This window comes from Nematolebias whitei, chromosome 20, assembly GCF_014905685.2.
Source record: "Nematolebias whitei isolate Nwh7 chromosome 20, NemWhi1, whole genome shotgun sequence".
Lineage (NCBI taxonomy): Eukaryota > Metazoa > Chordata > Actinopteri > Cyprinodontiformes > Rivulidae > Nematolebias > Nematolebias whitei.
This window is the reverse complement of record NC_056517.1, coordinates 17,514,034-17,539,465: the sequence shown is the minus strand read 5'-3', so window position 1 is coordinate 17,539,465 and position 25,432 is coordinate 17,514,034. Positions and strand designations below refer to the sequence as shown.

Here is a 25,432-nt window from a genome sequence, read left to right as displayed (position 1 = left end):
TGCTGTATGAATGTGTGTGTAGCAGAGTGCTGTATGAATGTGTGTGTAGCAGAGTGCTGTATGAATGTGTGTGTGGTAGAGAGCTGTATGAGTGTGTGTGTGTGTGGTAGAGTGCTGTATGAATATGCGTGTACTAGACTGCTTTATGAATATGTGTGTGGTAGAGTGCTATATGAATATGTGTGTAGCAGAGTGCTGTATGAATACGTTTGTGGTAGAGTGCTTTATGAATGTGTGTGGTACAGTGCTGTATGAATGTGTGTGGTACAGTGCTGTATGAATATGTGTGTAGCAGAGTGCTGTATGAATGTGTGTGGTAGAGTGCTTTATGAATGTGTGCGTGGCAGAGTGCTGCATGAAAGTGTTTGTATCAGAGTGCTATATGAATGTGTGTAGTATGAATGTGTGTGTGGTAGAGTGCTGTATGAATGTGTGTGTGGTAAAATGCTTTATGAATACCTGTGTAGCAGAGTGCTGTATGAATGTGTGTGGTAGGGTGCTGCATGAAAGTGTGTGTATCAGAGTGCTGTATGAATATGTGTGTAGTAGAGTGCTGTATGAATATGTGTGTAGCAGAGTGCTGTATGAATGTGTGTGGTAGAGTACTTTATGAATGTGTGCGTGGCAGAGTGCTGCATGAAAGTGTTTGTATCAGAGTGCTATATGAATGTGTGTAGTATGAATATGTGTGTAGCAGAGTACTGTATTAGTGTGTGTGGTAGAGTGCTGTATGAATATGTGTGTATAGAAGAGTGCTGCATGAAGGTATGTGTAGCAGAGTACTGTATGAATGTTTGTGGTGGTAAATGAGGGCACATATTTTATTGCAAAGAGCTTTGAGTATCTTGATAAGACTATATACAGTTAGTAAAGTCCATTTACCATTTATTTCCCAATGTTAAGTGCATACATGTAAAAGCTAAATTCTTAAAGAAGACATGGAACATAGCATCTGACATTGCACACCATCAAATCAAAAGAACAAGCAGCAGTTAGTCATCTGGACTGTTCTTTTGTCTTCCAGCTGATGAGAGGCTGTGTGTGTCGAAGGTCCTGCAGAGGGTGAAAATTGAGGTGGACGAGCGAGGAACCAAGGGATCATCTGTGACAGGTAAGCTCTGGACAACTAATGCGCTCTTGTGGCATTTATCGCTGAGCTAACACAGAAACTGCTGATGACCCACAAATGGGCTGGAGTTTAAGTACTTTCCCTTTGCTTCTCTCTCTGGGGGTGCGGGTGTCCCTGTTGGGGGACTCTCGGAGTTGCGGGCTTGGGGATCGCTGTGTGTCTGTTGTTCTGGTCTTCCCTGTGTTACCTTCGTGTCCTGTGGGGACGGGTTTATAGGTCCCCACATCCACTATTGAACATTTTTATGGAGAAACCTTATAGTCGTAAGCATGCTCACACAGGTGTTTAGATTCAGGTGTTTATCAGATACACACTCAGTTGGGTTGTGGTGGCCATCAAATATATCTTGTATTACCATGTACTGTATAAAATACTTTTTAATGATGTTACAAGTATCATTATATATGTTGTTTGTTGTTGTGGTTTCTCGGTTTTGTTGTTTTTTTATTTCCGCAGATCTAGAGGCAGACTTCAATGATGTTGATTTGTGTTCTCTTTATCCCTCTCTCTCTCTCCTCTATTCCTATCTCCTTCTTTACATTTTAACTCTTCTCTCACTTTTCTGCTTTGTTATCTTCTTTGTTTTCTGTCCACGTGTCCATTACATCTGGAACAAACCCAAAGCATATTCTAATAAAACTTAATTTATATATCAAGTGGAGCATTAAGGCCAGCCATAATGCTCTGCTTGTGAAAGTAAATCTGTTGGGCATCACTTTGACACTCAGACAATAATTCTAAGTGTCACAATGCCGGACAGGACAAGGGGAGAGAAAAAAAAAAAAGTACTTTCCCTGAGACACCGGGTTCAGGTTTCAACATATCTGTCATCTAAATGGGGCAGCTGTGGCTGAGTGGTTAGAGCAGTTGTCCTCCAATCTAAAAGTTGGGGGTTCGATTCCACCAGCAGTCACATACAAAAGTATTTCTGGGAGAGACATTGAACCCCTCATTGCCTCCAATGTGTGTCCCATTGGTGTATGAATGTGATAAAGCACTTACTATTCTTTGTAGAGATCTAGTAGAGTGCTGTATGAACGGGTAAATGAGGGCACAGATTGTAGTGTAAAGCGCTTTCATAAGATAGAAAGTACAGTCCATTTACTATTTAAATGCTCTTTGTTAATCTGATATATCAGAGAGATGATAGAATAAAAAAATGGTTGATGCAAGTTCCATACTTAGTCCCACCTTGGTCCTGTCACTGAGGAATTGGTGCAGTTAAAACTAGAAACCAGGATCAGGTTGTAGAAACTCAGCTCTTAATGATCTGATGGTAGTGTTGTATTTTGATCATTGTTGTTTTTTGTTTGTTTGTTTTGTTTGTTTTTGTTTTTCTTTTCTTGAATCACCAGGCCTAAAGCTGGAATTGTAAATAATATTATAAATTTGATGACTCCACTGTTTGTAGTCACATTATTTGAGGCTAACAGTAAAATGAATGTATGCTTGTGATTAATAATGGAGTGAATGAATGTAACACATATTTTAACTATCAAGGTTCAGCATTTTTCTGAAAGTCAGTGATTCCCAAACCTTTAGCTCCCATCCCACAAAATGATCTAATCTAATGTTGGTTTAAATGTACAAAAACTACCAATAGCCCAAATAAACATGGGCATGATGACAATATAATTAGTAACATCTATAATGTCATTTTGTTTATGAGTATTATTGTATCCTTCACAACAGGGGTGATCTTAACCTCTTTTTGGGAGTGCTCAAGCTCCCCTAAATTTTAACTCAACACCCCTGAAAAATAAAGAAACCATCATTAGGATTGTGTAAGGGAACTCAGTTCTCAAACCTTAGATTTACCAAATTATTGAATAAATTTGGAATAAATATGGAATAAATGATGACACTGTTAAACGGGCCAGTAAATCTATGATTTTATTTATTCATTTTGCAATAGTTGGATCCTCAACACCACCTGTCAATCAATCAAGCAGGCTTGTCAGCAACTAACTAATCAGCGATCAGAATTTGTCTCAAAGTTAAACATCCCATTACTTGCAGGAGCTACACCCCCTTTTCTCTGTCTACATTGTTTGGGTTGTGCATTATGAACACTTTGCGGTCACAGGTTAATAGTTAATTTAAAGGTTAATGCTTATAGCTAATTGTGCTTTGTTTTGTGGGTTTTACATGTAGATGTGTTGCAACTTCTGGTTGCATAAGTTTAGTATTTGTTATAATCAGTTAACACATAGTGTTTATTGGTTGTGTAATGGACTGTACTTATATAATGCTTTTCTATCTGATCAAGATACTCAAAGCGCTTTACACTACAATCTGTGTCCTCATTTACCCATTCATACAGCACTCTACTAGATTTCTACAAAGCTAATTGAACAAATCATTCTAAAGAGACTAATCAGTTCTTTATCACATTCATACACTGATGGGACACACATCAGAGGCGATGGGGGTTCAGTGTCTTGCCTAGGGACACTTCGGCATGTGACTGCTGGTGGATTCGAACCCCCTACTCTTGCATTGGAGGACGACTGCTCTAACCACTCAGCCACAGCCGTTCTGAACAGCCATAAAGAAAAGTGGAGCACTATGTCCGTAGCATCTTAGCTAGCATGTCTGTATTGCACATCACTACTTCTTGTTGTGCCGTGCTCTCTAAAATAGTTATTGGATCAAGTGTTTACTTATGTAGGTAAACGCAGATGTTTAACAACCCATTAAAATACAAAAGAATGCAGGAAATAGTGTCTACTTTATTTTAAAAAAATTCAGGGTGAGGATCCCAAGACCCCCTGACCCCCACCCCCCACCCCACCCCAGCATTGTGCCCCACCACCACCACTTTACAAATGCTTCTGATGCCAATGGCCATCATGGTGTTCAAGCCAAGAGCCATTGTCAAAACTGGGGACTAAAGCAACCCTAAAGGGCAGATTCTAGAATCACCCCTGCTTCATAACAAGTATGCTAAAAGCATTTCAAATTTTTTTCAAGATAACTAGAGGTTCCCTAACCATTTCCACTCATGTTTTGTGACATGTTGGGGTCTCAATCCCAAATTTTGAAATAACTGATTTACTCCAGAGTACTGGAATGGAGGCTCAAACTGCTTCTCAAACCTTGAATTCTGAAGGAGAAGGCTGGGTTTTGTCCTGGCCCCAGAACAGTGGATGAAATCTTCACCCTTGTGGAGTTGCTAAGAGGATCATGGGAGTTAGACTCACCAGTCTACGTGCTTTGTGTACCTAGAGATGACTTTTTACTTTGTTCCCTGAGGCATTCAGTAGGGGGTGCTGCAGACGCAAAGAGTGCCATGGTCATTTCTAAGAGTTATCCGGTCTCTGTAGAACCAAAGTTGGTGCTGTGTCAGCATCCTTGGCAGAAAAGGTTGAAATTGTTCCTGATGTGAAAAGTCAAAGTCAAATTTTTTTTTATTTGTCATACATGTCACATGTGGTGGAACAAAATGGTGTACACAGTGTCCCAGTTACATCCAAGAAAAGTATAAAATGTAAAAGAAAAACGGTAATAAGATCTAAGATATGAACTTAGAAAAAAGTTAAACAAAAAAATACGCTAAGCACTAGTAGTACAAAAACAAAACGCCAAACAGCAGAACGAACATGAGTCTGTGAGCAGATGAGTACAAATGAATGTTAAATGGACTGTACTTATATAGTGCCTTTCTATCTTATCGAGATAATCAAAGCACTTTACTATACTATTACTACTCTATTAGATCTCTACAAAGCTAATTGAACAAATCATTCTAAAGAGACTAATCAGTGCTTTATTACATTCGTACACGGATGGGACACATATCGGTGGCAACAAGGGGTTCAGTGTCTTGCCCAGGGACATTTCGGCATGTGACTGCTGGTGGATTTGAACCCCCAACTCTTGCATTGGAGGACGACTGCTCTAACCACGCAGCCACAGCTGCCCTATGAACACAGCAGCATGAAATAAATCAGCAGCATGATGTGATTTTTTTCAGTGATTATCCCATTTAGACATTCATGAGTCTAACAGTTTCAGGGTAGAACCTGTTCCTCAGTCTTGTGGTTCTACACTTAATGCTCCTCAACCTCCTGCCTGAGAGGAGTTGGGCTGTGTGTGTGTGCTGGGTGAGTGGGGTTCTTCATGATGCAGGTGGCCCTCTTTCTGCATCTGGAGATGTAGATGTCTGTGATGGTGGCGAGGCCGACTCCAACAGTCTTCTGTGCAGCCTTCACTACACTCTGCAAAGCTTTTCTTTCTGCAGCTGTGCAGCCATGCCACATGTTGATGCTGGAGCACAGGATGTTCTCCACTGCACAGCTGTAGAAGGAGGGAGGTGAGGACTGAGCTTCCCAAAAGCAGCTCGCCTCAGCCGCTTGAGGAGGTTGACTCAAGTATCTGATGTGCTTTCTTGGTCAGGAAGATAGTGTTGTTTCCCCAGCTGATGCTGTCATTCAGGTGCACACCCAAGTACTTGTAGCTGGAAACCACTTCCACCACAGATCCTCTTATGTTCATTGGTGTGTAGGTGTATTTGTTCCTTCTGAAGTCCACAATCATCTCCTTTGTCCTCTTCACATTGATGTGAAGATTGTTCTTCTTGCACCAGCTCTTCAGGTGTTCCACCTCCTGCCTGTCGCTGGACTCATCATTGTTTGTGATGTATCCCACCACCTCTGTATCAACTTTACAATATGACAGCCTGAATGGGTAGGTGCACAGTCATACATGAGTAGAGTGAACAGGACAGGGCTCAGCACACAGAACTGAGGGGAGCCAGTGCTGAGGGTTATGGTGGAGGAGGAGAAGTTGTGGATCCTCACATACTACAATATGTTTGTCCATCAGTGTCTGGGGGATCATGGTATTAAAGGCAGATGTGAAGTCCACAAAGCATACGGACGTAGGAGTCCTTCTGCTCGAGGTGGGTAAGAGCAGTGTGGACCACAGAGGAGATGGCATCTTCTGTTGATTGATTCTCACAGTATGCATCCTTGTGAGGGTTCTCGCTGATGTTGATGGTTGTTTTGATGTGGGCCATGACCAGTCTTTCGAAGCATTTAGCAACTATTGGGGCGAGGGCTACTGGCTGATAGTCATTCAGACCAGTCACTGTAGAGCTCTTTGGGACTGGGATGATGGTAGCGGTCTTCAGGCAAGTGGGAACTGTTATGGTAAATGGACTGTACTTATATAGTGCCTTTCTATCTTATTTCAAGATACACAAAGTGCTTTACACTACAATCTGTGCCCTCATTTACCCATTCATACAGCACTCTACTAGATCTCTACAAAGCTAATTGAACAAATCATTCTAAAGAGACTAATCAGAGCTTTAAGATCACATTCATACACTGATGGGACACACATCAGAGGATATGAGGGGTTCAGTGTCTTGCCCAGGGACACTTCAGCATGTGACTGCTGGTGGATTCAAACCCCAGACTCTCACAATGGAGGACGACTACTCTAACCACTCAGCCACAGCCACCCCCACTTTTTTTTTATACTTTATTTTTATTGTTTTTTTAAACATACTCAAACATACAATCAAACATACGAGGGCTAGGGCAGGCAGCAGTCACACATACTGGTGAACATTACAGTTTCACAGACACTTCACTGCATGGAATCACAAAACACAGGAACATAAAAAAAAACTCCCAGGTGTCTGTCTGAGTGATGTGGAATCACAAACATTAACTGTTACACACCTTTTGTTATAAAATGATCCCATTTTTCCCAAAGTCTCTCTCCTTTCTCCTTCAGGAGACGTATTGTAAAAGACAACATTTCAATGTTGTGAATCAGGTTTATAATATTCACAAGAAGCTTCAGAGTAGGAGGTCCAGGTTGGAGCCAACATTTAGTAATCGCCTTCTTGCTTGCAATCAAAAATATCTTCAACAGATATGTGTCCTTGTTACTGAGTCCTTCAGGAAGTATTCCAAGGTACATAGCAGGAAATGAAAAGACCAAAGTTATGCCCAGAATTTCATAGCTTAATCGGTTAACATCTTTCCAGAAGGTTTTCAAATGTGGACATTCCCAAAAAATATGAAAGCAGCCTGCAGAGACCACACCCCATTCCCTCCAGCAGGAGGACCGTGAAACGCCTAGCTTCGATCTCTGCTTTGGAGTAATAAAGAATCTGATTAGATTCTTCCAGCAGAAATCACGCCATGTTAAAGAATTTGTGGTGGACAGAGTATTCCCCCAAATCTGCAGCCAAACCTCAGGTAAAATTACTAAATTTGCTTCCTTTTCCCATCGTTGTCTGATATAATCAGTTGAGTTCTTATTCATAGATACTAAATTTCTATAAAGTTTACCGATAATGCCTTTTGTAGTTTTGCCAGCATATGCATCCATAAATATTTGTACTATTCCTGGCTCCACATCAAAGTCATAGGTTTTGATTTCTTTCCTGAAGAAACTTCGGACCAGCAAATAACAATAGAAATCTTCTCTGCCCACCTCGTAAGTCCGGCACAAATCCTCAAACTTTACTACTTCCTCATTTTTAACTATATTACAGAATGCAGTGATTCCCTGTTTCGCCCATCTTCTATATTTATGGTCTATCGAAGCTGGGAGGAAACGCGGGTGGTACGCAGGCCAGCTCAGAAGTCCTATCTGTTTATGGAGACTGAACTTTTTAACCACCTCTGCCCACTTTTTCAAGGAGAAACTCAAACGCCAATTTTGTAATTGATATACTTGGGGCAGCCCATCCAGGCATCCCAGAACAGACTGTATAGAGATGTCCAACAAAGAAAGCTCTATGTCCTTCCATTTCACCTCATAGGTTGGGCTACACCAGCACACCAGAGGTCTAATCTGGGCAGACAGGTAATAATCCACCATGCAAGGCAGACCCATGCCCCCCCGATCTCCAGGCAGCTGCAGGGTCGAGTATCTTACTCTTGGCCTTTTATTGCTTCCAGGGTCAAGTATCTTACTCTTATCCCACTCCCTAAATTGTTTTACTGAGACCTCTACTGGAAGTGCTGCAAATATGTACAATAGTCTTGGGAGAACATTTATCTTTATTGTTCGGATTCTGCTGCCAAGGTCAAGGGGAAGCAGGCTCCACCTGTCCAGATCCTCATATATATTTTTATTTATTTGTTTGTAATTAACCTCATATAATTGAGCCAAATTTTTTGTTAGTATAACACCCAAATATTTTATTTGTAATTGTTGCCAATTAAATTGGTAACTATTTATTAACTGTTTTGACGGAACAAAATGGAAGGTCAAGATTTGAGTTTTTTGTATGTAGAGTTTATAACCTGAGAGTTTGCCATATGTTTCCAGGATGTTCATAAGTGATGGAATACCAGATTCAGGGTTTTTAATCACTACTAAAACATCATCCGCATACAAGCATATTTTGTTTTCCACATTCCCTATTGTCACCCCTTCCAACCCAGACTCCTCTCTAATAACCTGAGCCAGAGGTTCAATAAAAAGATTAAAGACTAGTGGGCTTAATGGGCAGCCCTGCCTACATCCTCATTGTAATACTATTTGATTCGAGAGGCTTCCATTAATTTTAATTCTTGCTTTTGGTGAGGAATATATAGTTTTTATACATTGAACAAATCTATCGCAGAACCCAAATTTCTTCATTACTTGAAACAAAAATTCCCATCCTACATATGCCATCATACGCCTTCTCGGCATCTAAGCTGAGAAGGACTGCACTTGATTTTTCTTTAACTATATGATCAATAACATGAACGGCCCTTCTTATGCTATCATGTGTTTGTCTATTACCAATGAAACCTGTCTGGTCCTCATCTATCAGGGAAGGCATCAGGGTACTTAATCTCTTAGCTAATATTGCAGCATATAGTTTGTAGTCTATGTTTAACACACTAATTGGTCTATACCCTTTAGGATCCATTTTGTCCTTCCCCACCTTTGGTATGACCGATATAAACACCTCTCGCCATGATGGCGGAAGAGCGCCCCCTCCCAGGGTGTAGTTAAAGGAGGCCTTTAATAGTGGGAGAACAGATTCCTTCATGGCCTTATACCACTCAGGAGGGAACCCATCACAGCCCGGTGATTTACTGGTCTTAAGATTTGATATCCCTCGATCAACTTCCTCAGCTGATATTTCTGCCATTAACTTGTCATTTTGTTTTTTTCCTATTGATGGAAGATCCAAAGATTTAAGAAATGTTTGAATTGTTTGATTATCCATTTTGTCCGGCTGTGTGTACAGAGCTGCATAATACCCTTCAAATGCACTCTGAATTTCTTCAAGTTTATTAGTTATCTTGTTAGTTTTTGGGTTCCGAACTTTATAGATTGTGTTTTCCACCTGTTGTTTCCTAAGCCTCCATGAAAGCACCTTAGACGCTTTAGGCCCTGCCTCATAATACCTTTGTCTCATATATTTAAGTTTTTTTTCAATTTCCTCACTTAAATGTTGTGAATCTCCTGCTTAACCGGCCTCATTTGTTCAAGTAAGGAGGGGTTTTTGTTAATCGAATGCAGCTGCTCCAATCTTTTTAAGTTTTCCTGTAATTTTGCTCTAATCTTCTTCAAATTAGCACATTTTGCAATTATTTTACCCCTGATATATGCCTTAGCTGCATCCCACAAAATTGTAGGGCTAACTGTTCCAATATCGTTAAATTCTAAGTAAGTTTTAAGTTCCTCTGCCATTTCCGTTTTGAATGCCGTACTATTTAATAAACCAGTGTTAAGCCTCCATAAGGTGTTTTTGGGGCTTCTAACTAAATAAATTTTCATAGTTAAACCAGAGTGATCGGAGATGTCTCTTTGTCCTATTATACAATCTTTTACTCTGTGAAGGTCTTTATTGAACATAAAAAAGTAATCAATTCTAGTATGTATGTTATGCCTCGGTGAGTAAAAAGTAAATTCACGGTCCTGTTTATGAAAATATCTCCATATATCTGCGAGTCCCAATTCTTGTAGGATTTTTTTGAATTGCTTTTCTAAGCGAGTCCTTCCTCGTTCTCTGCTAGTTGTATTAGTTGTATCCATTTTTGGGTTTAGGAGTAAATTAAAGTCACCTGCACATATGCATGTGCCACTTGCTTCCACAGCCACAAGACTAAATACCTCCTTAAGGAAGTCTATGCTGCTACCGGGAAGGGGGGGGGGGGGGGGGTATACATTACATAGAGTGACCTCTTCCTGATCCAGCTTCCCCTTTAACAACACAAATCTGCCTTCTTTATCTTTATGTTCTGCAATAGACTCAAACCTGATACTGTTTGATATAAGAATAGCTACCTCTCTTTTTTTCCCAGATCTGTGAGACGAATAATATGTTTTTCTATAACCCAGTTTTTTATTTTCTCATGTTCTTCATTCAACAAATGTGTTTCCTGCAAGAAACCGATGCCAACCTGCTCTCATTTAAATTTTGAAATGATCTTGCTTCTTTTGATGGTTTTTTTTTATACCAGTCACATTCAAAGTCTGTATATTATAATACTGCATATCCTCTAAATACCAACATGTTTTCTTCCACCTGCGTGACAACACTCCTGGCCCTCGGAACACACAAAGAACAGAAATACATAAAAACAGAACTTGTCATAACAATGAACAGGTCTTCCAAATAAGAGGATCCTTTATTCCTCTTAGTGTAGGGGAAAGCTGCCACTACGTGGGGCCCCTCCTTAGTTGCCTACTTAAAGAAAGGAAACTGAAAAGGTTAATTTAAGAGTCACTTGCATCAGTTCTTCATCACTCCCGTTATGAAGGGGAGTCACAGTCCTCACCATACTCCTGTGCAGCGACGGCCACCCCTTAACGCTCTGAATGGTACTAATCAGCTGGCCTGAAGTTTTCTCTGTGAGGTGATCAAATGTTTCTTCGTTGTAAGTGAGGAAGATTATTCATCCATAGCGACGTCCTCGCTGCCTGGCCGCTGGAACATCTTTAGCTTTTCCCGTGCGCTCTCTCCCAGGCCAGGCGCATTTCCACTGCGTCACGATCCCACTATATTCGTTGGCAGAAGGTTGTTGATCGTCTCTGATGTGATGGCTTTGGATCTGTTTGGAGCCACAGGTCCCACCGTGAATCCACATCTCCTCAGGTCCAGCGCAGCCTCCTCCGCGCTGTTGTAGATGACCATGCCGGAATCAAAGTGCACGTGCATTTTGGTCAGCGGGGTTTGGAACCGGACAGCCTTTTTTTTTAGCGCTTTCTTAACCGGAGCATACTCCCTCCTCTTCAGCTGTATGTTTTCAGCATAGTCGTGGTCGAAGAATATGCGTTTTTCTTGTATATATAGGCTTCTTCCACGCCGCACGGAGGATTTGCTCTTTAACGTTAAATTTCAGGAAGCGTACCACCGTGGACCGAGGTGGAGCCCCCGCTGGAGGCTGCGCACCCAGCCCTCTGTGGGCTCTCTCTATCCCCAGATTCTTCTCGCTGCCTAAGTCCAAACTGTCACCGAGTTCAGTTTTCAGCATGTTTTCCACGTACCTCTGCATTGAAGTACCTTCTGCCTTTTCAGGGATGCCATATATCCACAAATTATTCCAGCGTGAGCATCCTTCCAAATCCGTGATCTTCTCCCGAAGTAATTTCTGGTCATTTAGCAGCTGGACGATAGCATCTCTCACGCCAATGTCCCATCTCTCTTTCTCTGCCATGCTCTTCTCCATTTCCCCAAGGCGCTTACCCATCGCCTCGGTCTTGTTAATAGCGGCGCTAACCTGTTGGTTCATTTCGCTTGTCAGCTCGCTCATTAGGACTTTCATTTCCTCTTTTAAGCTCATTCTCACTTGTGCTAACTCCTTCTTCATTTCTGATTTGAGGTCCCACATGCCCTCCGCCATTACTTCACCCACCACCTTTCTCAGTGAGCTAATTGTAGCAGGCAAGGCCTCATCCGCCATCTTCTCTCCTTCCTCGACCGGGTGTGTTCCGTTAGTTTTGCTTTCGTGTCGCATTTCTGAGTTCCGAGACTGAACTCGTCCCTTCTTATTTTTATCCCCACTCATTCTTCTTGAGGAAAATATAACTTTTAACGCGTTAACACCTTGAATTAGGGGGGCTTTTATATCTAGCGATGCAGGACCTCTTCTCTATGCTGCCATACTAATCGCCATGACACCGGAAGCCTCCAGCCACCCCCACTTTTGACAGGGTGAGTGAGGAGTTAAAGATGTTGGCCAGCACCTTGCAGAGGAGATTGGCACATTATTTCAACACCTTCCCGGGGATGTTGTCTGGGCCGGTTGCTTTGTGAGGGTTAATCCTCCTGAAAGTACTCCTCACTTTGGCTGAGGTCATGCTGAGAAACTCGCCTTCTGGTGGTGAGGTGAGTCTGGTGCTGGGTGGTCTGTTCCAGTCTTCAAAACATGCATAGAATTTGTTGAGGGCATCAGGCAGTGATGAGTCTTTAGGGCATTGTACACATCTGCCTTTATAATATGTTATACAATTAATGCCCTTCCACATGCTCAGTGGGTCTTGTGAGGTGAATTGACCCTGGATCCTCTGTGCATATGTGACTTTGGCCCTTTTAATATCAGCAACCAGCTCTTTCCTTGTCCTTCTCAGCTCCTGTGAGTTACCAGACCTGAAGTCAGTGTCCCTGGCTTCCAGCAGGGAGCGAACCTCTGCATTCAGCTAAGGCTTCCTTTTCGGGTAGCTCTTAACATATCTGATGGTGGTGACGTCATTTGCACATTTGCTAATGTACCCCAGAACTGAGGATGAGTATTTTTCCAGGTCTAGCTACCTTTCATTTACAACAGCTTCTCTAAAGACCTGCCAGTCTGTGCATGCAAAACAGTCTTTCAGTATGGAGTCACTATTCTTCACCCACGTTTTCAATTTCCTTTGTATCGGTCTGGAGCATCTCAGTGGGGGGAGGTAAGCAGGGGCCAGGAAAATGGAGATATGGTCAGAAAGTCCTACATGGGGGTTGGCTTTGTATGCATCTCGTACGTTTGTGTAAACACGGTCCAGCGTGTTGTTTCCTCGTTTTGGTATGGCAACATGCAGATAAAATCTTGGCAGGCAGGCAGGTATTACTTCAGATTTATGTGATTAAAGTCACCAGCGACCACGTAAAAAGCCTCAAGGAGTTTCCAATATTTTTCAGTCAGGTCATCTGGACAGTTTCTTTTTTATGCTGAAATGTTTCACCTTCCATCTAGAAGGCTTCTTCAGTCAAGGAAACACAAAACTGATTCTTCCCCCAACAGCTTACTCTAAAGTGGAACAAACCAGTTATGTTGGTGCTAAGATGGTCTCTTTGGCACACCCCATCCTCCGGTGCCGGCCCTCTTCCTTGTCGACAGTCATGTCCAGATGACCTGACTGAAAAATGTTGGATTCTATACCTGGATTATTGAGCATGGACTTTGTTGGTTTTGAACCAGTTTGATATGACTGTCGTCGAGGAAGAGGGCCAACACCAGAGGAGGGAGCGTGCCAAAGAGACCATCTTAGCACCAACATAACTGGTTTGTTTCACTTTGGAGTAAGCTGTTGGGGGAAGAATCAGTTTTGTGTTGTGTGTTTCCTTGACTGATGAAGCCTTCTGGATGGAAGGTGAAACGTTTCAGCACAAAAAAAAAACTGTCCAGATGACCTGAATGAAAAATGTTGGATTGTATACCTGGATTATTGAGTATGGACTTTGTTGCCTGAGGGTGTTTGTTCTGCAGTGAGCTAATTTGATCATGAAGCTCCCACAGGGTGTCTGGAGCAGTAGCATCCAGGGCTATGTAAACAAATGTTATGAACACCACTGTGAACTCGTGGGGTAGATAATATGTTCAACATTTCACTGTTAATTGTTCCAAAGCTTTGTAGCAAAAGCTGTTTTTCAGAGTACAGTTTTTGCACCAACATTTATTTACATAGATGCACACTCTGCCTCCCTGTAACTTCTCCGTTTGCTCGCTGTAGCAGTCTGCTTGAAAAAAAAGTCTGTCATTCAGCTGGAATGCTGCGTCTGGCATGTTGCTGTTAAGCCATAATTCCGTGAGACAATGCATTGCACATTTCCTCATCTCCTCTGAATCACAAACTCTCAGACAAAGCAAATTCATCTTGTTGTCCAAAGAGCAGACATTCGACAGAAAGAGAGAGGGTATTGGTCGTCTGCCAGCCTTAGCGTTAGCTTTTAGCCTTACAAGCACCCCCACCCGGCAACCTTGTGTAGTATGACATATGCGTATATATTCATACATTTTAAGACGGGTTCTTCATTTTTCTGACTGTGTAAATGCGTGCATTGAGTTTAACAGAAATGTAACGAGAGATGTTATTTACCTTTGACCCATCAAAATGAATGCGGTCATTTATTTGCAGAATCAAAGTTTAACATCACACATTTACATTAATTTGGCAGAATATGAAAACAATAACAATGCTAGTTTCACAGAAAGTTGGAACAATACGGAGATTGTCCTCACTTCTCAGCAGAACAACAGACATCAACCACACGGCGGTGATTGAGAACTTTGCTTCAGATATTTCTAAAATATCTGTAATGATTTTAGGAGAAAGGAGAGTTTAAGATGGAAAATGGAGATTTATCTTACAGAGAGATGTGTGAGGGAATTAATCTGTTTGACCAGAAACGTGCACGCTCTTTGGGGAATCAGCTTGGCCACGGTACACTTGGTCGAAAATAGAACCTTCTACCTGGTTGATGATAAAATCAGCGTCGGCGTAGGGTTCCTTTCTGACTCTTTCAGCGTCTCCATGAGGACAGCCAAACCCTTAGAGAGTCGTGCGAAGTTATCCAAACAGAAGTTATAATTCCCAAAATCGTCACTGCTTCCTGGATTCAAGAAACATTCTGGACGCCTGCGTTAGCATCCAAGAACTCTGAACTCTTTAACTCTCTTTAGAGAGTTAAAGCCTGGAACTCTTTTCCAGGAAAAACTTTCAAGTTCTGAAAACTCCCATGTTGAACTCAATCTGAGCGCAGCAGCTGACTGGGAGGTTGCCACATTTAAATGGGTCGACTTCCGGGTCATTTGAGAGCTTTTTGATTGGTCGATGGACCAGAAAGAGGTGTGGTTTGTGATGTAAGGTGTTATGAAAAGTCAAGGGCAGAGAATGAGATTGTTTAGAAACAGACAGAAAGATTATTGGAGAAAACAAGACTTCGTGGAGCCTCTACTCTGATTATCTGCTGTAAAGATTAAACATGACATTTCTTCTCAGTAAACATTTTAGTTGACCGAAGCCTGAACTTTCACATACTTACAAATTTGCTCATTGAAGACAGAAAAATCAAGAAATGCATATTACCCTGATTTCTTCTTTGAATGAGGAATAAAAATCATTACTTACTGTTTATGTAAATAAAATGAGTAGTTCTCTTCAGCCTGTAAACATTGAGTGAACTAACACAATTTGATTATCAAACATTTGTAAAATAGTAATGATCATAGAGAATTGTCTTTTCTACTTGATTACTTCAAGAAAGAAAGTCTCCAGATGGCTCAAACTGTATTTCTGGATGCAGATCAATGAAATAACAGTCTCTGTCCATCTGGTCAGATTTGACATGAGATCAGGTTCACTACACTTGCTTCTTAAGCCGGGAGCCTCCTCTTCCCGTTTCAGCACCCCTGTTGAAGATTCTAGGTAGATGACTTTAAGATTTGCATTCTGCCAAGCGTAGATTTGAGATTGTTGCTGATCGCAGCTGCATTCTGTGGTAAATCCTCTCTTATTCTCATCAGTTTGGTTCAATTTCAATTCAATTCAGTTTATTTATATAGCGCCAAATCACAACAAAGTTGTCTCAGGGCACTTTACAGAAACATTCACATACATAAAACCAATTTGTAAAGTTCTCTATCTAAGGAATTCGGTTTGGCTATAATTCACACGCATAAAGTGTACAGAGTCAGGCTCAGATCAATTTCAAAACTCCTAAAAACTGGAATTGCACCGGGTACCAGTGAAGCTGCAGCTCCCGAGAGCGTGGTCATCTTGGCTCATGGCATCTTGACATGGCATCTTGGCATGTGCGTTGGCATTTACAAATGCTGTCCCTTGTCTCGGATCCATTTTTTGGGGTTTGTAGACTGCATCTCAAAATGCCGCCATGGAGAGCAGGTGGTCTGGTTTGGGAAATTCAGGGTCTTGTCTTGGTGTCTTAAAGCTATGACCTTCAATATGCACTGGGGTTGTTCAGACTCAAGTTTGAAGTGGTCTAAGACTGGAGTCAGTGTCCTCTAAGTCTGAGGTCATAGTTCATAAAGATGAAAGCTCCTTCCAGTTCAGGGGTGAGTCTCTGTCTTAAGGAAGAGTTCTAGTATTGGTGTGTTTTGTTCACAAGGAATGGTGGGATTGAGCAGGAGATGAGTCAATGGATATGAGTCTTGAATACAGTAATGGGAATTGCGTTGGTCTGTTGTAGTAAAGAAGAAGATGAGCTTAAAGTCATTGCTATTAATCTACTGGTCTGTCCATATTCCATCCCTCACCTATAGTCACAACATATGGATCATGATCAAAAAGCAAGCTGCTCTATACAAGTGGTTGAAATGAGCATCCTTTGCAGAGTGGTCAGGTTCAGCCTTAAACATAAAATGAGGAGCTCCATCATCTAATTCAATTCACTTCAATTCACTTTATTTCTACAGCTCCAAGTCCCAACAGAAGTCATCTCAGGGCACTTTGCAAAAATATTCACATACATTATAAAAGACAATTAGTACAAGTTCTCTATGTAAGGAAGCCAGCAGACTCGTTGAATCTTCACTTCGTCACAGTCTCCCATCCTGCACAAGCACAAAGAAGACAGTGGAAAGGAAAAACTCACTTTAACAAGAAGAAACCTCCAGCAGAACCAGGCTCAGAACAAGCAGCCATCTGCTTCGACTGGCTGCATTTGAGAGGACAGGAAGTAGAAACAAATGAACACAGAATGACACGTCCAGATGTACTTTCTATAGAAGGGGAAAAAAGCACGTTAACATAGAAATAATTACAAATGCAAACAGGTAGAGTAGAGCAAATAAAGACAGCAGCAGAGGGAGGAAACATGGTCAGTTTGTCCTCTGGAAGTCTAAGCCAATACCAGCAGAACTAAGGGATAGATCAGGAAACCCAAGCCAACACTAGCTATAGAATTTAACATTAAACAAAAAGGAAAGACTTAAGCCTAGTCTGAAAAGTAGACAATGTGTCAGCCTTACAGACAGAAACTAGAAGTTGGTTCTCAAGTTAACTTGACTGGAACAAGCTTCATATATGGAACACATCTTCAAACTCTGAGCCTGTTGAAAGCAAGTTCTGTTGAACACATTCTCTGCAGGTCATACTGAGTTTCAGAATAATTTAATACTACATCTTGCTGGGGCCCTGTTATAAAAACAAATTATCCAATTAATATATTTTCTTAAATCTTACAATCCTCCCTGTTAGAGGAAATTCCTCAAATAAACCAATGCTGCCAAATTTTCTGATATATTTAGTAATGCATAAATATGTGACTGTGAGATTATGAGTAAGTGTGAGATTAAATTATCCTTATATGTGAGTTTATATTGTGCTGTACACTATGATTAAATGATAATGTAAAACAGTGGTGTTATAACAGTTAAAACTTAAGATCTTACCAAAATATGATTGCTCAATCATTTCATTGGATGATTGCCATTGCTTCCTGATGAGATGAAAAAACCTGTTGCTGTCATTTACAGGAAAAATATCTCCTTATAACTAGACATTTCTTACTAGCTTCTGCCGTTTCATTCCAAAAGCAGGAAGCAATGGCATCAGCCTAATAAGTCTGTTCAACACTTCCTAGATAGCAAAATATGATTGAATCAAGATTGAAATATGGTTAGGCAGAAATATTGAATCAATGTTGAAGCTTGACATTTAAATTATACAGAAAGTGGTTGGTGACTTAAATGTTGAATCAATGTTAGGTTTTCAACCATAACTGATACTCAATGTTGACTCAACCATCATATAAATGCTAATCTACATTTACATTTGTGTTGATTTTATATTGAATCAAAGTTAAGAAATCAATATTGATTCATGTACATTTGACATTAAAATATTTAACTTTTTTAATGCATTTACTATGTGAAGCCCATTACAAAAGTTTAGTTTTAATTTCTGCTGATAGGTCTACATCGTAACATACCATTACAAGTTTCTTCATTTAGTACTAGTGTTACACACACAATATTGTTGGCAGATGATGGGTATTATGGTAAATGGACTGTACTTATATAGCGCCTTTCTATCTTATTTCAAGACACTCAAAGTGCTTTACATTACAATCTGTGTCCTTATTTACCCATTCATACAGCACTCTACAAGATCTCTACAAAGCTAATTGAACAAATCATTCTAATGAGACTAATCAGTGCTTTAGATCACATTCATACACTGATGGGACACACATCAGAGTCTATGAGGGGTTCAGTGTCTTGCTCAGGGACACTTCAGCATGTGAATGCTGGTGGATTCGAACCCCCAACTCTCGCATTGGAGGACGACTGCTCTAACCACTCAGCCACAGCCACAGCCACCCTTATGTTGTTCAAAATTACCTTACATTCATTATGTTGTTCAAAATTATCTTACATTACCATATTTCCAAAAATGTGTGAACACAAACTTAAAAATGACAACATGGCATTCATATTACATTGTATTTAGGAAAACAGTCATAGGTCAACAGCCAATAACTTGTCCCTGAGCAACAGGTGTGGGTAAAATGGTGACAAATATCATTTGTTATAACAAGTCAACATCATATGCCTTTTCAGAGATTAAAATAAACAGGTAAGGCAATTGATAGCTCTTGGTTCAATGTTGGAGGTCTGAAAGTTTAACCATGGTTTTGAGAGATTATAATCTTTAAATGTCTGTCTGTCAAGAGGATGGGGGTCATAATGCCACAGTTATCAATGACTAGTCAAGGGTGTCCACAGTACCAGCTGACCAACATCAAAGTGAAGTAAAAAAAAAATGAATGCCAACTTCATTCCACTGACATATTAAATAAAAACAAAATGGGGTCCTCTCTGGGCTGCCACCTTACCATGGTGGAGAGGTTAGAGTGTCCCAATGATCCTAGGAGCTATGCTGTCAGGGGCTTTACGCCCCTAGTAGGGTCACCCATGGCAGACAGGTCCTAGGTAAGGGACCAGACACAGTGCAGCCCAAAGACCCTGATGATGAGAAAAACAAATGGACTTAATGTTCCCTTGCCCGGACGTGGGTTACCGGGGCCCCACTCTGGAGCCAGGCCTGGAGGTGGGGCACGCGGGCGAGCGCCTGGTGGCCGGGCTTTTACCCATGGAGCTCGGCCGGGCACAGCCCGAAGAGGAGACGTGGGTCCCCCTTCCCATGGGCTCACCACCTGTAGGAGGGGCCAAAGGGGTCGGGTGCAATGTGGGATGGGTGGTGGCCGAGGGCGGGGACCCTGGCGGTCTGATCCTCAGCTACAGAAGCTGGCTATTGGGACATGGAATGTCACCTCACTGGTGGGGAAGGAGCCTGAGCTGGTGTGTGAGGCTGAGAGGTTCCGGCTAGAAATAGTCGGACTCACCTCTACGCATGGCTCTGGCTCTGGAACCGGTTTCCTTGAGAGGGGCTGGACACTCTTCCACTCTGGAGTTGCCCATGGTGAGAGGCATCGAGCAGGAGTGGGCATACTTATTGCCCCCCAACTTGGTGCCTGTGTGTTGGGGTTTAACCCGGTGAATGAGAGGGTGGCCTCCCTCCACCTACATGTGGGGGGATGGGTTCTGACTGTCGTTTGTGCTTATGCACCAAACGGCAGTTCAGATTATCCACCCTTTTTGGAGTCCTTGGAGGGGGTACTGGAAAGTGCACCTCCTGGGGACTCCCTTGTTCTGCTGGGGGACTTCAATGTTCATGTGGGCAATGACAGTGAGACCTGGAGGGGTGTGGTTGGGAGGAACGGCCCCCCTGATCTGAACCGGAGTGGTGTTCTGTTATTGGACTTCTGTGCTCGTCATCAATTGTCCATAACGAACACCTTGTTCAAGCATAAGGGTGTCCATATGTGCTCTTGGTACCAGGACACCCTAGGCCACAGTTCGATGATTGACTTTGTCATCGTCTCATCTTGGACAGAGAGGAACGATGGTTTGAGAGAGGAGTAAAGGAGGCCATCTTTGTGAAAAGAAATCGTCCATCATTAAACAGGGGTGGAGGCCTCCGGGTTCAACTGTCCCCCTCTTACAATGCTGTGATTGCTAGTATCACTCAGCCCCCCGTGAATAGTAAACAGCCATCAGTGTGCTAATGATCCATTGTTAGGCTGATGGTCCTTCTTGACCATGTGAGCAGCTGGTTTTGGTTGTCAGCAGCAAACTGGTTGATCCACTCTGAGAAGGTGCTATTTAAGAGACTGAGCTGAAAACAGTCAGAGTCAGAGTCAGAGTCAGAGTCAGAGTCAGAGTCAAACAGCACCTCAGACTGAAGAAGTCTCTCGGACGAGAGACGAAACGTTTCTACATTTTTTGTTGTTTTGCTTTGTTTTGGTTTTTTTGAATGTCCAGAGGACCAGATTTAACTTTTTTGGAATGATAATAAAGCTTATTCTGATTCTGATTTCCCACCACTGACAGAGCTTTTGCCCTTTTTTCTTCTCTCTTTCAGCTGCAGTCATGTTCTCTCGGATGGCAGTACCAGAGATCACTCTAGACCGACCTTTCCTCTTTCTCATTCAGCACAAACCCACAGGTAACAAAGTGGTTTATTCTACGGCTCTGCCTGAGGCTGTCAGGTGAGGTACTTACTCTCCTGTATTCTTGTGTGTTTTAGATGCAGTTCTGTTCATGGGTCAGTTCAATCACCCTCCACAGCAGTAACATTTGAACAGCTGCTTCGTGCAAGACTACTGCTGATCGTCACGACTTCACATCCCCAACATCTTTATTCATGACAATTATTATTGGGACTTAGTATGAAGAGTTTATGTTTACTGAATATTGGTTTATGAATATGTTTGTGGATTTAAACAGAGAGAAAAACAAACTGTTGGTGACAAAGTATGTTGTGTAGACAAAGTTCAGTCTGTTTTAGGCCAAAAATGTCAATTTTCATCTATGTATAAAGACTGTAAACTACATGTTGCACTGGTAATATTTGAGTTGTTACAATGTTATAGTTGTACTTTAAAATTATTTATATTGTTATTAAAGTTTTGTAAGTTTGTTAAATTGCATTCAGTTAATCAGTCTGAATCCCTGATTATCATGTAAACAAGCAGCACAAATATGTCCCCGTTGCTGAGGGATCCATATTGATGTCCCCATCTCTGAGGGTGCCGCACTGATGTCCCCATCGCTGAGTGATCCACACAGATGTCTCAGTCTCTGAGGGAAACACAATGATGTCCCCGTCTCTGAGGGATCCTCCCCAATGTCCCCCGTTTCTGAGGGATCCACACCAGTGGTTCCCATCTCTGAGAGATCCACAGTAATGTTCCCATCTCTGAGGGATACACACCGATGTCCCCCATCTCTGAGAGAAACACACCAATGTCCCCATTTCTGAGGGCTCCACACTGATGTCCCGTCTCTAAGGGATCCACACCCAAGTCCCCTGTCTCTAAGGGAAACACACCGATGTCCCCATCTTTGAGGGATCCACACTGATGTCCCCGTCTCTGCAGCTGTGGCTGAGTGGTTTGAGCAGTCGTCCTCCAATGCAAGAGTTGGGGGTTCAAATCCACCAGCAGTCACATGTTGAAGTGTCCCTGGTCAAGACAATGAACCCCTCATTGCCTCCGATGTGTGTCTCATCAGTGTATGAATGTGATCTAAAGCACTGCTTAGTCTCAGTAGAATGATTTGTTCAATTAGCTTTGTAGCGATCTACAAAGTAGTAGAGTGCTGTATGAATGGGTAAATGAGGACACAGATTGTGGTGTAAAGCTCTTTGGGTATCTTGATATAAGATAGAAAGGTGCTATATAAGTACAGTCTATTTACCATTTACAGTCTATATGCAGGATCCACACCAATGTCCCCCTCTCTGAGGGATTTGAGCAGTGAAGGCTTTTAATTTTTGATATGAGTAAACCTTGATGTTTTTTGGTGCAACAGGTTCAAGTGGGTAGGAGTTACACTGTGAAGAAGATCAGAGGTAGAAATTTTATATTTTTTATTGTATTTTTTTTTTTGTCTGTGGCAGTCAAGTTAAATTTATTTATAAAGCATATTTGAAAACAGCAGCTGTTATCAAAGTGCTTAACAATAAAATTCAATGGCAGTAATTTAAAGAAAAAATATCAAAAATTTATTAAAAGCATCGAAAGAAGAACATAAAACACATAACAATAAAATACTAAATCAAATCACATTGTATTTTTAGCCGGAGAAAACAGATGCGTTTTAAAAGAGATTTTAAAAACAGGAAGTGAAAGGGCCTGTCTAATGTTGGGGAGCAGGTTGTTCCAGAGTTTAGGGCCCATGACTGAAAAATCCTGATCTCCTGAGGCAGTGCAGAGTGACGGATCCTGGTAAGTGGAAGGAAAAACTGTATCCACCACCAGGTGCAGTGGAGGAGCTAGGGGATGGCCACTGCTGGCCTTGGCCCCAAAAGATTAATGTATGTCCACCCCAAGGGCCAACTTCTCTAGCTCACAACATTTACATAGATGCATATATGGTGGACTCTATCTTGGATTTGAACATGGCAACACAGTTTTTATAGTGACCTTTCTTATGCCTAGATGCAGCCACGCACCAAAATGAAAGTCGGAACTTCACATTTTTCAAGTTATCATACTCACAACAGGTACGTACAGACCGACCCCCAGATTTCCATTTCCAATTTCCCCTCTTCACCCCACAATGGGAGACAAAAAGGAAGCTGTTTGCTCCTAATGTTGGAATTTTAGAAACAAACAAACAATCAAACAAAAAAAATTAAATCGTATTTCATAATTATTGTGTGTTGGCGAGTGATACTAATTATATTCTGGCCACAGACAGTGGACTTGTGCACATACTTCCTGTCTGAACATAGACTTGGGTACATACTTGTCCTGTTAGATGATGGACTTGTGTTCAAACATTTCCTGTCAGAAAATTGACTGGTGTCCATACTTGTCCTGCTGGACAGTGGACTTCCATTCAATTCAATTCAGTTTATTTATATAGCGCCAAATCACAACAAAGTTGTCTCAGGGCACTTTACAGAAACATTCACATACATAGAAAAGCCAATTAGTAAATTCTCTATGCAGCAGACAAATTGAATCTTGGCTTTGTTGCAGTCTCCTATCCAGAGCAAGCACAGTGGCAACAGTGGAAAGGAAAAACTCCCTTTATAGGGAAGAAACCTCCAGCAGAACCAGGCTCAGGACAAGTGACCATCTGCTTTGACCGGCTGGTTTGAGAGGACAGAAACAAGAGACAAACAAACACAGATAGGCAGGTCCAGATATACTTTGTAGGTCCAGGTGTACCTGAAAGACAAAAACACATGTTAAGATAGAAAAAATAATTCCAAATTCAAAACAGGTTGAGGAGAGCAAGTAAAGACAGTAGCAGAGTGAAAAAGTGTGGTCAGTTTGTGCAGAGTGAAAAAGTGTGGTCAGTTTGTCCTCCAGCAGTTTAAGCCTATAGCAGCATAACTAAACGACAGCTCAGGAAACCCAAGCCGCCCCTAACTATAGGATTTAGCAAAAAGGAAAGTCTTAAGCCCAGTTTTAAAACTGGATAATCTGTCAGCCTCACAGACAGAATCTGGAAGTTGGTTACACAAGAGAGGAGCCTGATAACTGAAAGCTCTGCCTCCCCTTCTGTTATTGGAAACTCTAGGAACCACAAATAAACTTGCAGCCTGAGAGCAAAGTGCTCTGTTAGGAAAATATGGAACAATAAGCTATGTAATATAAGATGGAGCTAGGTTGTTGAGAGTTTTGTAGCTTAGAAGTAGGATTTTGATATATATTCTGGATTTGACAGGGAGCCAGTGGAGAAAAGCTAAAACTGGAGAGGTATGATCTCTCCTACTAACTCCAGTTAAGACTCTGGCAGCAGCATTTTGGATTAATTGAAGACGTTTTAAAGAAGTATTTGGACACCCAGATAATAAACCATTGCAATAGTCCAGTCTAGACGTGACAAATGCATGAACCAGTTTTTCTGCATCATTTTTAGATAAGATGTTTCTACAAACCGGATTCCAAAAAAGTTGGGACACTAAACAAATTGTGAATAAAAACTGAATGCAATGATGTGGATGTGCCAACATCTAATATTTTATTCAGAATAGAACACAAATCACAGATCAAAGGTTTAAACTGAGAGAATGTATCATTTTAAGGGAAAAATCTGTTGTTTCCAAATTTCATGGCGTCAACAAATCCCAAAAAAGTTTTGACAGTCCATTTTTACCACTCTGTGGCATCCCCCCTTCTTCTTACAACACTCAACAGACGTCTGAGGACAGAGGAGACCAGTTTCTCAAGTTTAGAAATAGGAATGCTCTCCCATTCATGTCTAATACAGGCCTCTAATTGTTCAATCGTCTTGGGCCTTCTTTGTCGCACCTTCCTCTTTATGATGCACCAAATGTTCTCTATAGGTGAAAGATCTGGACTGCAGGCTGGCCATTTCAGTACCCGGATCCTTCTCCTACGTAGCCATGATGTTGTGATTGCTGCATAATGTGGTCTGGCATTATCGTGTTGAAAAGTGCAGGGTCTTCACTGAAAGAGATGACGTCTAGATGGGAGCATATGTTGTTCTAGAACCTGAACATAGTTCTCTGCATTAATGGTGCCTTTCCAGACATGCAAGCTGCCCATGCCACAAGCGCTCATGCAACCCCATACCATCAGTGATGCAGGCTTCTGAACGGAGCGTTGATAACAACTTGGGCTATCCTTGTCCTCTCTGGTCCGGATGACATGATATGGCGTCCCAGTGTTCCATAAAGAACTTCAAATCGCGACTCATCTGACCACAGAACAGTCTTCCATTTTGCCACACTCCATTTTAAATTACCCCTGGCCCAGTGTAAACGTCTGAGCTTGTGGAGCTTGCTTAGAAATGGCTTCCTCTTTGCACTGTAAAGTTTCAGCTGGCAACGGCGGAAGGCACGGTGGATTGTGTTCACTGACATTGCTTTCTGGAAGTATTCCTGAGCCCATTCTGTTATTTCCTTGACAGTGGCATTCCTGTTTGAGGTGCAGTGAAGTTTAAGGGCCTGGAGATCACGAGCATCCAGTAGAGTTTTACGGCCTTGACCCTTACGCACAGCGATTGTTCCAGATTCTCTGAATCTTTTGATGATGTTATGCACGGTTGATGATGATAACTTAAAAGT

General features: G+C 41.7%; 1 protein-coding gene and 1 long non-coding RNA gene across 2 annotated transcripts in view; both read left to right on the top strand.

Annotated features, from left to right (window-relative positions):
* waca (WW domain containing adaptor with coiled-coil a) overlaps positions 1 to 25,432 on the top strand; it is a gene marked incomplete at its 5' end in the record, with an annotated part of 180,048 nt that overhangs the window by 67,503 nt on the left and 87,113 nt on the right.
* Positions 1,061 to 20,959, top strand: LOC119426362. Its single transcript, XR_005187618.1, has 3 exons — positions 1,061 to 1,111; positions 20,747 to 20,830; positions 20,912 to 20,959. It is a non-coding gene; the product is annotated as an uncharacterized LOC119426362 (long non-coding RNA).